Source organism: Gavialis gangeticus, unplaced genomic scaffold, assembly GCF_001723915.1.
Source record: "Gavialis gangeticus isolate Ggan-Ray unplaced genomic scaffold, GavGan_comp1, whole genome shotgun sequence".
In the NCBI taxonomy this organism is placed as follows: domain Eukaryota; kingdom Metazoa; phylum Chordata; order Crocodylia; family Gavialidae; genus Gavialis; species Gavialis gangeticus.
Window position 1 is genome coordinate 26,965,412 of NW_017729001.1, and position 10,100 is coordinate 26,975,511.

At 54.9% G+C, this 10,100-nt stretch overlaps 1 protein-coding gene across 1 annotated transcript in view; it reads left to right on the forward strand.

Moving 5' to 3' along the window:
• Window positions 1-30: 30 nt before the first annotated feature.
• The window catches only part of NCOR2 (nuclear receptor corepressor 2), a 437,249-nt gene continuing 427,179 nt past the window's right edge, over window positions 31-10,100 (forward strand). The window contains exon 1 of the mRNA XM_019507112.1: window positions 31-152. The gene's annotated coding sequence lies outside the window, so the exon portion shown is untranslated. The remainder of the gene's footprint in view (window positions 153-10,100) is intronic.

Below are 10,100 nucleotides of genomic sequence, written 5' to 3' on the forward strand. Positions count from 1 at the left end.
CGGCGCGGCGCGGCCGCGAGCGCAGCGGAGGAGGAGCGCACTTGCCCCCGGCCGGGGAGGCGGCCCCGGCTGCGGATTACAAACACGGGCCGCTGCCCCGCGCGCGGAGAGGCGCCGCTGCCCGCGGGAGGCGATGGGGAAGGCGAGACCAGGTGAAAGCGGGGGGGCTTCGCCCCCCACCCTTTTGGGGGGGCAGAGCTGCACCGGGGGGGTCGTGGGCGCATGAAGTTCCTGCAAGGTTGGCTGATGCGTGTGTTTGAGCGTGCCCGTGTAGTTGTGCGTGTGCAGGGCAGCGGGGGGCGATCGTCGTGCCCCGCGCCCCGTGTTTCGCAGCGCGGCTTCCCGAAACCCCCGTGTCGCGGGCGGACAGACACCCCTGTCTGCCCGTCTCGTCTAGACAGGGATTCCCTGCCCGCGCCAGCTCGGGTGGGATTGTGCTAATCCGGCGGCGTGCAGGAAAAGGGGGGTCGCCCCGTCCCTTTCGGCCGGTTTTAACGTGCTTGGGTATCTCTCGGCCGCCCTCCGTTTGAGTCGATTTGGTTTTCTGGGATGTGTTTTCCCTGCTCCCCCCAAATGCTTCGCCGCGGACGGATGAGGCTGAGCGGGGTGGGGGAGGCCCGAGGGAGCGTGTCTTAGCCTTGGCTAATTGACCGCGCCGGGGAGGGCCAAACCGGAGGTTTTGCAACGCGTGTCCACGCAGCATCCTAGAGGCACCGGGTGAAATGGCAGCGTTTGGCGGCGAGGATGGAGCCAAAGAGAGGGGAAAGCGCACCCCGCCCTTCCTGGGGGGCACAGGCTCCCGGCACAGCCTTCCTGGCCTTGGTGGGCAGGGGTGCCCGTGATGGAGCAGCTGGCACGCCACCCTTGCCGTTGCGGTTGCGAGTTGCTCCGAACGAAGAAACTTTCTTCTTCCGAGGGACCCCGACGCTTCCTCTCCCGGGTCACAAAGTTGCTTTTGTAAATCGTTTCCTCTGCCGTCCCCCCTTGGGAGCCGGGGTCACTCCAGTGCCTCCCTCCTCCCCTTCCACCCACATCTCTCTCTTCCAAATGGCTGCATGTGACAGGCTTTCTGGGAACAGCAGTTCCTGGATCCGAGTGAGGACTGGATTGATTGATTTATTTATTTATTTTTTACAGCTATCGACATGAATTTGAGACCGGCAGGGGAGAGGCAGGAAGCACCGCTTCTTTGGGCATGCTTGCCGGTGCCTCCTGGGTGTATCTCTCTGCTGTATTCCCACCGTTGCATGCATTTTTCCCCCCCCACCGTCTCTCGTCGTGTCCGTTTGAAAGCTCCTGGCTCAAGATCCCATCTGCTCGGAGCTGTGTAGGCAATGGAGGCCTAATAAAGTTTCTCAGCGATGGCTCCAAATGTGACGCGTGTGGCAGAGAGCAGCAGGCAGCCCCGGCCAGGCAGGTCCCCCGTGGGCGGAGATAAGAGCCACGAGCGTGTTTCCCCTAAATGCTGAGCCGAGGGGCGGATGTGTCAATATTTATGTTGGGTAAACAGGGCAGGGAGGGTGGTGTCTGCAGGCAACAAGTGTCCCTTGCTGTCTCCAGCTGCAGGCTCGGGAGTGTGATTGCTTTTTGTTTTTTTAATCAGCTCTCACTGTTTATCAGCATCCTCGTCCTTTCCCTGACTGCACTCTTCCTCGCCCTCCGAGGCTGGTGAAGCCGACTGCTTTGCCATGTGGGTGCCGGCCAGGTGGACAGCAGCCGTGAAAGTGGCTGGCCTCGGTGCCACCCTCTTCCGCCTGGGCCTGTGGGCTATGAGTGGACCCACCAAATCCATCCCCGCCTCTGCGGTGCTGGTACTCGAGGCATGCGGCCGTAAGGTTGCAACCGGTTCGGTCCGTGCCGAAGGCTCGAGCTGGTCTCTGAACTTTGTGCGAGGGTCAGGTAAAAAAATTCAGATGAGAGGAGCAAGCGGATGCTTTAGGTGATTCGTGTCTTGCTGCTGTTTCCTCGAACTGCATTTTTTCTGCGGAGCTGCAATTATCATCTGAACTTTTCCACGACCTCTGCTTCAGCAAATCCGAGCTAGCGTGTCAAAGCCCGGGACACCAAACGTTTCAAGTTTTGCAGTCTGCTTCTGATTATCCGTAACCTCGATCGTTCAGTAGCCTTGATAATCTTGGGGAGATGCAGCTGCGACTCCCGGGCATGCCAGGGGTGGAGGAAGGTTACCGTTTACTTTTAGCTTGCGATTTGGATGTGTGGGTGGGAATATGTCTGGCCGCTGCTCCGGCTTCTGTAATGCACTTTGAAGAGGAGAGCGCCTCATTGTCTTTATCACTACTAATTCCCGAGCAAGAGTCTGGGAGGTGAACGTGTGAATCCAGCCGGCCCGTTCCAAAACTCCCGATGACCTCGGTGAACCCGGGTTTTACCGAGGTTTGTCCTGCAGATTGTATTGCTCAGTAATTTGGGGTCGGCTGCTCGAGCTGTACTGAGCCTGCTGCACAGTTCAAGCCTGCCTTGCACGGGGGTTGCTGTATGTAGTCACATTTGCCAGGCATTTATTTTATTTTTATTTTTTTAGATTGTAGAGAGCAGTGCAGAACGTGACCGCATTAGATTGGAAACTTTTTGTGCGGTGATGACAACTGCTTTGTTTGGATTACTGCGAGTAAGTAAATTCATGGATGGTTTCAGGGAGGGGGTAGGGAAGAGAAGAAACCCAGGAAGCCAGGGCAGATGATGAGGGGTGGAGGGGGAGGAAAAGCTGTGTGGGTCCTTGATCTGATCTCCTGGCTCACCCCGGTTGCATCTGTCTCTTGACTGCATGTCCCTGCGTTGTACTGTGCCATAAAACCCCTCCGGGCTCGCTGGATTGTTTCTGTGGCATGCATCACAATGGGTACAAGAGAAGGGCCGCCTACACCCAGCCGTTCCTGTTCGGCGCGGTGGGAGGATACTCTTGGCTTCATGCCCGAGAGTGCCAGGGAGGTGATTGGTGGCTAGTGTGAAATGAGTTCACAGTTTCAGCCCAGATCCTGTCGTGAAAAACACTGCGCAGCTGTCAGCTGGCAACAACTTTTGGTTGCTGGTGGCTGGGGTTGAATCTGAACTCGGGGAGGGCTTGGCCAGTTGGTTGCAGGGTCACCCTTTCGACCTGTCGTTCCAAGGATCCGTTTCTCTCCATGCTTATGCCCAAGGCACACAGGCCAGGGCGCTGACCAGGTCCAAAAAGCCGCTCCTCTGATGGCGAGTGTCTTGCTCTGGAGTTGTGCCTGCAAACCTCCAGGGTGACATCCTGGAGAGGAAAGTTCATGACTTCTGTCTTGCAAGATCACGGTGCAAGTCCTAGTGAGATTGCAGTGACCCGTGGGTGGACTGGCAGCATCCTTTGCACACAGGCAGTCCCACGGAGGAGGGCACGTCCCGGTTTTGTGTTGGGTGTGTAAATAATTCGTCTCCTCCAGAACTGCATAGCACTCCCTTTTTGACCACCTACTGTTAATTAGGGCTGACAAGGCAACACCGCGGAGCTGAAGGAGCATTTGCTTCTCAGCCAGTTGTATGAAAAGGTTGATTAAAGCAAAGAGCACTTGGCCCTTATCTCTGGGCTTACCTGTGGAGGGTACTTTGCAAGCTAATGCCTAACCTTTACAACGTGCTGGAGGGGCGGGGTGAAGAGGGAGGTGATGAGATCCCTATTTTTTTTTTTAGGTGGCCCGGGGGGCTAAGTAGGTAAATTCTCAGCAAGGATTAGTGGCTTTGGATGCCTGATCCCAGAGGCTTAAAAGCAGCCTGAATTCCAGAGGACCAGTCCTCAGCATGGGGTGGACCTAGCCCAGTGCTCGCACTTCAGCCAAATTACTGCATTCAGAAAACCAGAGGCTATATGAAATGCATTATTTCCAAGTAAAGGCCAAGGCAGGACTTTCTTAGTAGCTTGTGGTTTCCCTGGGGAGTGTTACATCTCTTCAGTGTAAGAGATCGTTGCTGCGTCTGGTGCAGTGCTAACTCTCTTCTGGGATGTGCATGCGCCTGCCAAGATCTGAGGCGCGTGTTGTGGGTTCGGCACAGCAGGAATTGAGGCTAGAGATCCAGGGCAGCATATCCTGAGACAGATTATGAATAATGTTCTCATGTAGCGGTGCTTGTAGGAATGGTAGACCTGTGTTTGTTCTTACCTGGGAGATTTAACCTTGGAGGAACGGTATCCGGACGCTTCGGTGGCTCTAACAGAACTGGAAGCGATGTCCAAAAATGCCCCGTCGCCTGTGTGTTGAGCTGCTGATGCTTTCCAAGTCGCTCGGATTTGAGCAATCCCATCACCGTGTCTGAACCAGAGGTGATGAAGAAGGTCCCTTTCCGCGTGCCCAAATATATGAAGCGCTCAGTGGCGGCGGCAGATTATGGCATATGGCAATGCTCAAAGGACTCTCTGGAGGTGCCAGCGACAAGGTCTCTGTCCTGTGGCTCCAAATGGGATAGACCAGGAATATGATGTAAATGGGTTAGTGAAGATGAGTGAAAAGGAGAGCGGGGCATGTGAAGGATGAAAGGGGCCTGCCAGAAAAGGGTCCGGTGTTTGCAGGAGAGGCTGTATTTCGTGGAAGAGGTGATGTGAGCAGAAGGGGACCCAGAGAGGGGCTGCATCTGCTCGAGCAGTTGCAAGGGACAGTGCCTGGGTCTTGGTGCTGGGCACAACTCTGCTCCTGCTGGAACCTGTGAGAGTCTGGCACGTGGATCTGGGCACGGGGAGGCACGATGGGGGTGCTGTCACCTGTAAAGATGCAGGGGGCAGCTCCAGCTGCCATGGTGCTGGAGTGTCAGGGTGCAGCGAGGGCTGGGGTTTGAGGGAGGGGAGAGTCTGTGCCGCAGCCCATGCCAGTTATGTGCCTGGGGGGAATACTGAAGATGATGCTAATATTCAGATCTCCAGAGTCCTTTCCAGCTCAGAACGCTGAACAAACATTAACTAATGTAAAGGGAAACGGCTTTGTCTAGTTACAGAGGAGGGCTGTGAACTGCAAATTAACTTTATGGGCCGTGAAACTGAAGGTTATTTTAAAAAATAATAACTTAAATGAGAACGCTGAAGTTTCCAAGAGTCGCTGAGTCCATCAGTTGTTGTTTAATGCCTTCCATTCCCGTCCCCCGCACCCCTCCTCCCCGGCCTGTGTTTTCTTGGCTCTGGAACAAATTACAGGCAATATCAGCTTACGCTTGGATTTGAATTTGCATTGCTCTTTAGTCAGCCAAAAGATTTTTTTTTCTCTTATCACAGAGCCCATAGTGTTTATTTAAGAAGAGCTGGCTTTTTGCGGGGAGGAGAGGAGGGCTTGCTAACAATTAATACAGAAAGAGACTCTATACAACACCTAGAAAAGACACGGTCTCAACGCCGGTCCCATTGAAGTCCCATGGAGCGAATGCAACTGTGGGACTTTTGAGAAATGCGGGCCGCATCCCAGGAAGGCTTCCCGGCACTAAAAGCTTGTAGGCAGCAAACAGTCTGTGCCTGACTCACTGACAAACATTAAAATTGTATGACAACCGTGCAGCGTTCAGTCATGGTCTGCGGGAGGTAGGCACAGAGGGGAAAAGCTGAGCCCGGCGATGACATGGAAAGGAGGAGGTTGTTCTGGACGGCAGGAGGGGTGTCTCGCGCCCGTGGCGGTGAACGGGGAGGTGTTGAGAGTAGAGGGGAGCCAAGGTGCGTGCTGCAGTCTGGCAGATCCAAGGAGAGGGCTTTTTGTGCCAAGAGTGGGAGACGGCGTCTGTGCTCTGGGGGTGGGCAGGTGGTGCGGTGGTGCTTCTTGTGAGGCGCAAAGCAGCGACTCAGGTTTTTAGCCGGCGCGAGTAGCAAAGCCGAGCACGTGAGCCTTGTTTTGGAAGCGATTATGGTAGCTAAGCAGGCAGGAGGAGGAGAGCTTGGGCTTGAGGGTGAAGGGTGCCAGGATGGTGGGCTGTGGGGAAGACTGAGTTATGGAGGGTGATGATGCTGCGCGAGAGGCCTTGAAGGCAGAAGCGTAAAGGCATTGATTTTGGCATGCCGAGGAGTGGGTACGCCGGGGCAGGAAGGAAGGGCCCGAGGGCAGAAGTGGACCCGTGGCTTGAAGTGCTGGGAAGCTGAGAGCTAGGGCTCCTACAGACCTTAGCGGTCCATTTTCAGCCCCAACCTTGGTCCTGGGGCTGATACCATTTTGGTGGAGGAGTGGGAGATGAGGGAGGGGTCTGGCTGGGTGGGGAAGGATATTCTGCAGGGCTCTGGGTCTGCACCTCGCAGGATCTCCGAGGAGGATTCAAGGCGAATGAAACCAAGAGGTGGAGGAAAGCGCTGGCGATGGCTGTGACGGCCACTTTCTCAGCCAGCGGGGCTGGACGCTGCTAGGAGGAGACATCCTGGCGGGCCGGCAAGCTTCCTTGTGCGGGAAGCGCTCCAAGGGGGGCGTGCCAGCTCCTGGGGAGGCTGAGGATACTGCTGGTATTGTCTGCGATGGCCACGGGCCCATCTGCAGTGCTGTGTGGGTACACACGTCAAGGGAGGGCGAGCAGGCAGGATTTCCTTTCTGTGGTGCTGGCTTTCGAGTTAATAACTAACCCAGCGGCCTTGGTTTATCCTCTCATTGTGAGAGAATTATTTACATAATAGCATTTTGTGTGGCCTTTCTTTAGAGCCGTTTCCCTGGCGGAGCAGTACGCCACCTCTTTAGTCAGCGTTCGCAGTGGCCTCCTAACTCTGACTTTGGGCTCAGGTCTCTGTGGGGTGTTGGGCGGTTTGGGAGGCTGCGGTCTGTACGTGTCCCTAGTGCTGAGCACGTGAGCTATGCACGCTCGGAGCATAGTGGCCTGGATGGGAGCCGGAGCAGCCCTTGAGTGTCGTGTGTGCCTGTCTTGCGATTTGGGATCTATAATCCCCAAGTATCCTATTCTAGATAGGTTTCCATGCTCTGCTTATTATTGCAACGCCTGAATCTTTCCCAGGAGCGCATCAAGCTACATTGCAAACTTTGGCTGTGCTGCTTTCTCTGTAACTCTTTTTCCTAGAGAAAGGAAGAAGTGTGTGCCCAGCGGAGTGGCTTTTTTTCAGTAGGGTTGTGCTTTTTATGTGCTGGCTGCTGCATTTAAGTTGGATGAAGAGAGGTCAAGGAATCTGCCTTGCCCCTGGGGCAGACACAGAGGTGAGGCATTTGAGGCCACTTGTTCCCAGGAAAGTATATAGCAGGGGTGGACAGAATACAGCCCGTGGGCCAGATCTGATCTTGTCTGAGAGTTGAAATTGAGGTAAGAATGGGCGGGGGGGAACTCCACTCTGTGGGGTTTGCGAGACTCTGGCTCTGTGCCTCCACGTGCTGGTCCCAGCGAGAGAGTCAGGAGCACTGCATGGAGGCACGGAGCTGGCCCAGCTCGATGGTGCAGGACTTCCTGCAGTTCTGGTACCCTAGCCCAGTGGTCTCCAAACTTTTTTGATCGTGCACCCCTATCAGTAAAAAATTTTTGAGCACGCACCCTCAATATATGTATATTTATATAAATATAAATAGAAGTTCTAATATTTTCTTTCCGCACCCTGATGGATTGTCTTGCACACTCCAGTTTGGAGACCACTGTCCTAGCGTGCCACTGGGCCGGGCCAGGCCGGCTCCCTGCCACTCCGTATGGGTCCTGGCCACGCTGCTGGGGACTGCAAGCTGCCAGAAGGGGATGGGCTGGGCCGGGCCGGCTCTGTGCAGAGCTGCATGGGCCTTGGCCATGCGGCGGGGAGTCGCGTCCTGCTGGGACAGGATGGGCTGGCTCCATGCAAGTCCTGGCCTTGCAGCTGGGAACCACGCGGTGCGGCGTGGAGCTGGCCTGTTCTGTCCCATCCCCTCCCCTCCCGGCAGCATACGGTTCCCTGCTCCGTGGCCGGGACCCACATGGTGTGGCGCAGAGGGGCCAAGCCAGGCCGGCTCCATCCTGTGCTGTGCAGGTCCTGGCCTTGCAGCTGGAACCGCCCTAGAATCGTAGAAAATTCAGGTTGGAGGGGACCTCTGGAGGTCACATGTAGTCCAACCCTCAGCTCAAAGCAGGACCAGCCCCAAATAGATCACCCCGGGCATGGCTTTGTCTAGCCAAGTCTTGCAAACCTCCAAGGATGGAGATCCCACCACCTCTCTACATAATCCATTCCAGTACTTTACTGCCCTCCTGGCGAGGGAAAACTCTTCCTACTATCGAACCTCAACTTCCCTTGCTGCAACCTGAGCCCATTGCTCCTTGTCCTGTCATCTGCCCCCACTGAGAACAGTCCAGCTCCATCCTTTTTCAAAACTCCCTTCAGGGAGTTGAAGGCTGCTATCAAATCCCCTCTCAGTCTTCTTTTCTGCAGACTAAGTAAGCCCAGTTCCCTCAGCCTCTCCTCAGAAGTCATGTCCCTTAGCAGCCCCCCAACCATTTTCATTGCTCTCTGCTGAACTCTCTCCAGTTGTCCACATCCTTTCTGTCGTGGGGGGGGGCCCAAAACTGGTGAAGCCAGTACTGCAGTTCACAGTACTGGTGAAGCCACAGTACTGCAGATGTGGCCTGCCCAGTGCTGAACAGAGGGGAAGATTCACTTCTTTTGATGTGTTGGCAACACACCTACCGATACAGCCCAGGATGCCATTAGCCTTCTTGGCAACAAGGGCACACTGCTGGCTCATTCAGCTTATTGTCCACTGTCACCCCCACGTCCTTTTCTGCAGAGCTGCTGCCCAGCGGGTCACCCCCAGCCTGCACCGGTGCATGGGGTTGTTCTGTCCTAAGTGCAGGACTTTGCGTTGTGCCGGGCTGGCCCTGTGCCGCCCCATATGGTTTCTGGACTTGCAGCTGGGAACTGCGTGCTGCAGCCAGGACAGGATGCAGGGGGCTGGCTCCCCACTTCCCATCATACCCACACCCTTTCACAGCCCCCACACGCACACAGTCTCACCCCCCACCATAATCCACACACGCACCAACACTCTCCCACCCCCTACCATATGCACACACTTCCATCCCTGCAGCCATGCCCACATCCTCCGTGTCTATCAGGCTGGGCTGTTAGGAACAGTAGAAGCCCGTTGCTTTTTAGCCCTATAAAACTGTAACTGGGGGGGGGGTCCCATCATGGGAGTAGGTTTGTTGCTTGCTCAGTCTTGCTCTTTAGCTTGCTCACTGTATTTGGCTGCTTTTAATCTTCCAGAATATTTCCCTCCTAGCAGCCCCTCCCTGTGCCTTGCCGCTGCAGGTTAGTACATGGTTTATGGGTCACAGCGTCTGGCTGGTACGTTAGCGGTTGCGTCACAGCTCCAGGTAAGAATTTACTCATAGACTTGTGCGAGCTTGTGCCTCCCTCTTCCTTTCTTTTGACATGAGGTTGTAAATGGCTGGTTTTATGGAGCCTGACTCCTCTGCCCTCTGGGGAGGCATTGATCTGTAGGCACTGGGCATGTGGCTAGTGGTCTGTTTTGGTGTGGCAGCACGGTCTCGGGAAGTTGCCATAGGTGACTGGTTACTTTGGGACAGCGCTCCTAAATGACACCCTGCCAGGAGAGGGCATTTCTGTCTCTGGCGTGAGACTACTTCTAGCTTTGAGGGGTTTTGAACTGTGTAGGACTGCAGGTCTGGAAGACACTTCTGTATCTCAGGCCATCAAGTCCTGTAACGCCTCCAAGACATTGCTGATCGCTTTGGCTCACTCCTGTCCTTTAGCTCTGGCACCTTTTGTAGTGTTTTTTAATAAGGTGTTTTGCCCGTACCTGAGCATGAGGGCACCTAAATGGGTGTTCGCATTGTCCAAAAGCATCAATTAGTAGTTTGCAGGGGCCTGGACTCTGACTCCAGTTCTGCAATCTCGTCTTTGGCATAAACTGCTCAAGCTCCACCTTTGGAGCTGGTTAGGTTGGAGTTGTTTTATTTTTTGTTTCTTTGTTTTTTGCCTTCTACCACTACCCTCATAAAGAAGCAGGACCGATGTAGACTCTTGGCTTTATTTCTAGGTCACCAGTCTGCTCTCCCCCCAGCCCTGAGGTCTGCAAACTTGTTTTGACTCAGCAGTACATGAGCTGCATCCTCACAGCTGGCTTGTCGAGTTCCCATTTCCCTGCAACCTCCTTGATGCTTTTAAAAAAAAAAAAAAAAAAAAA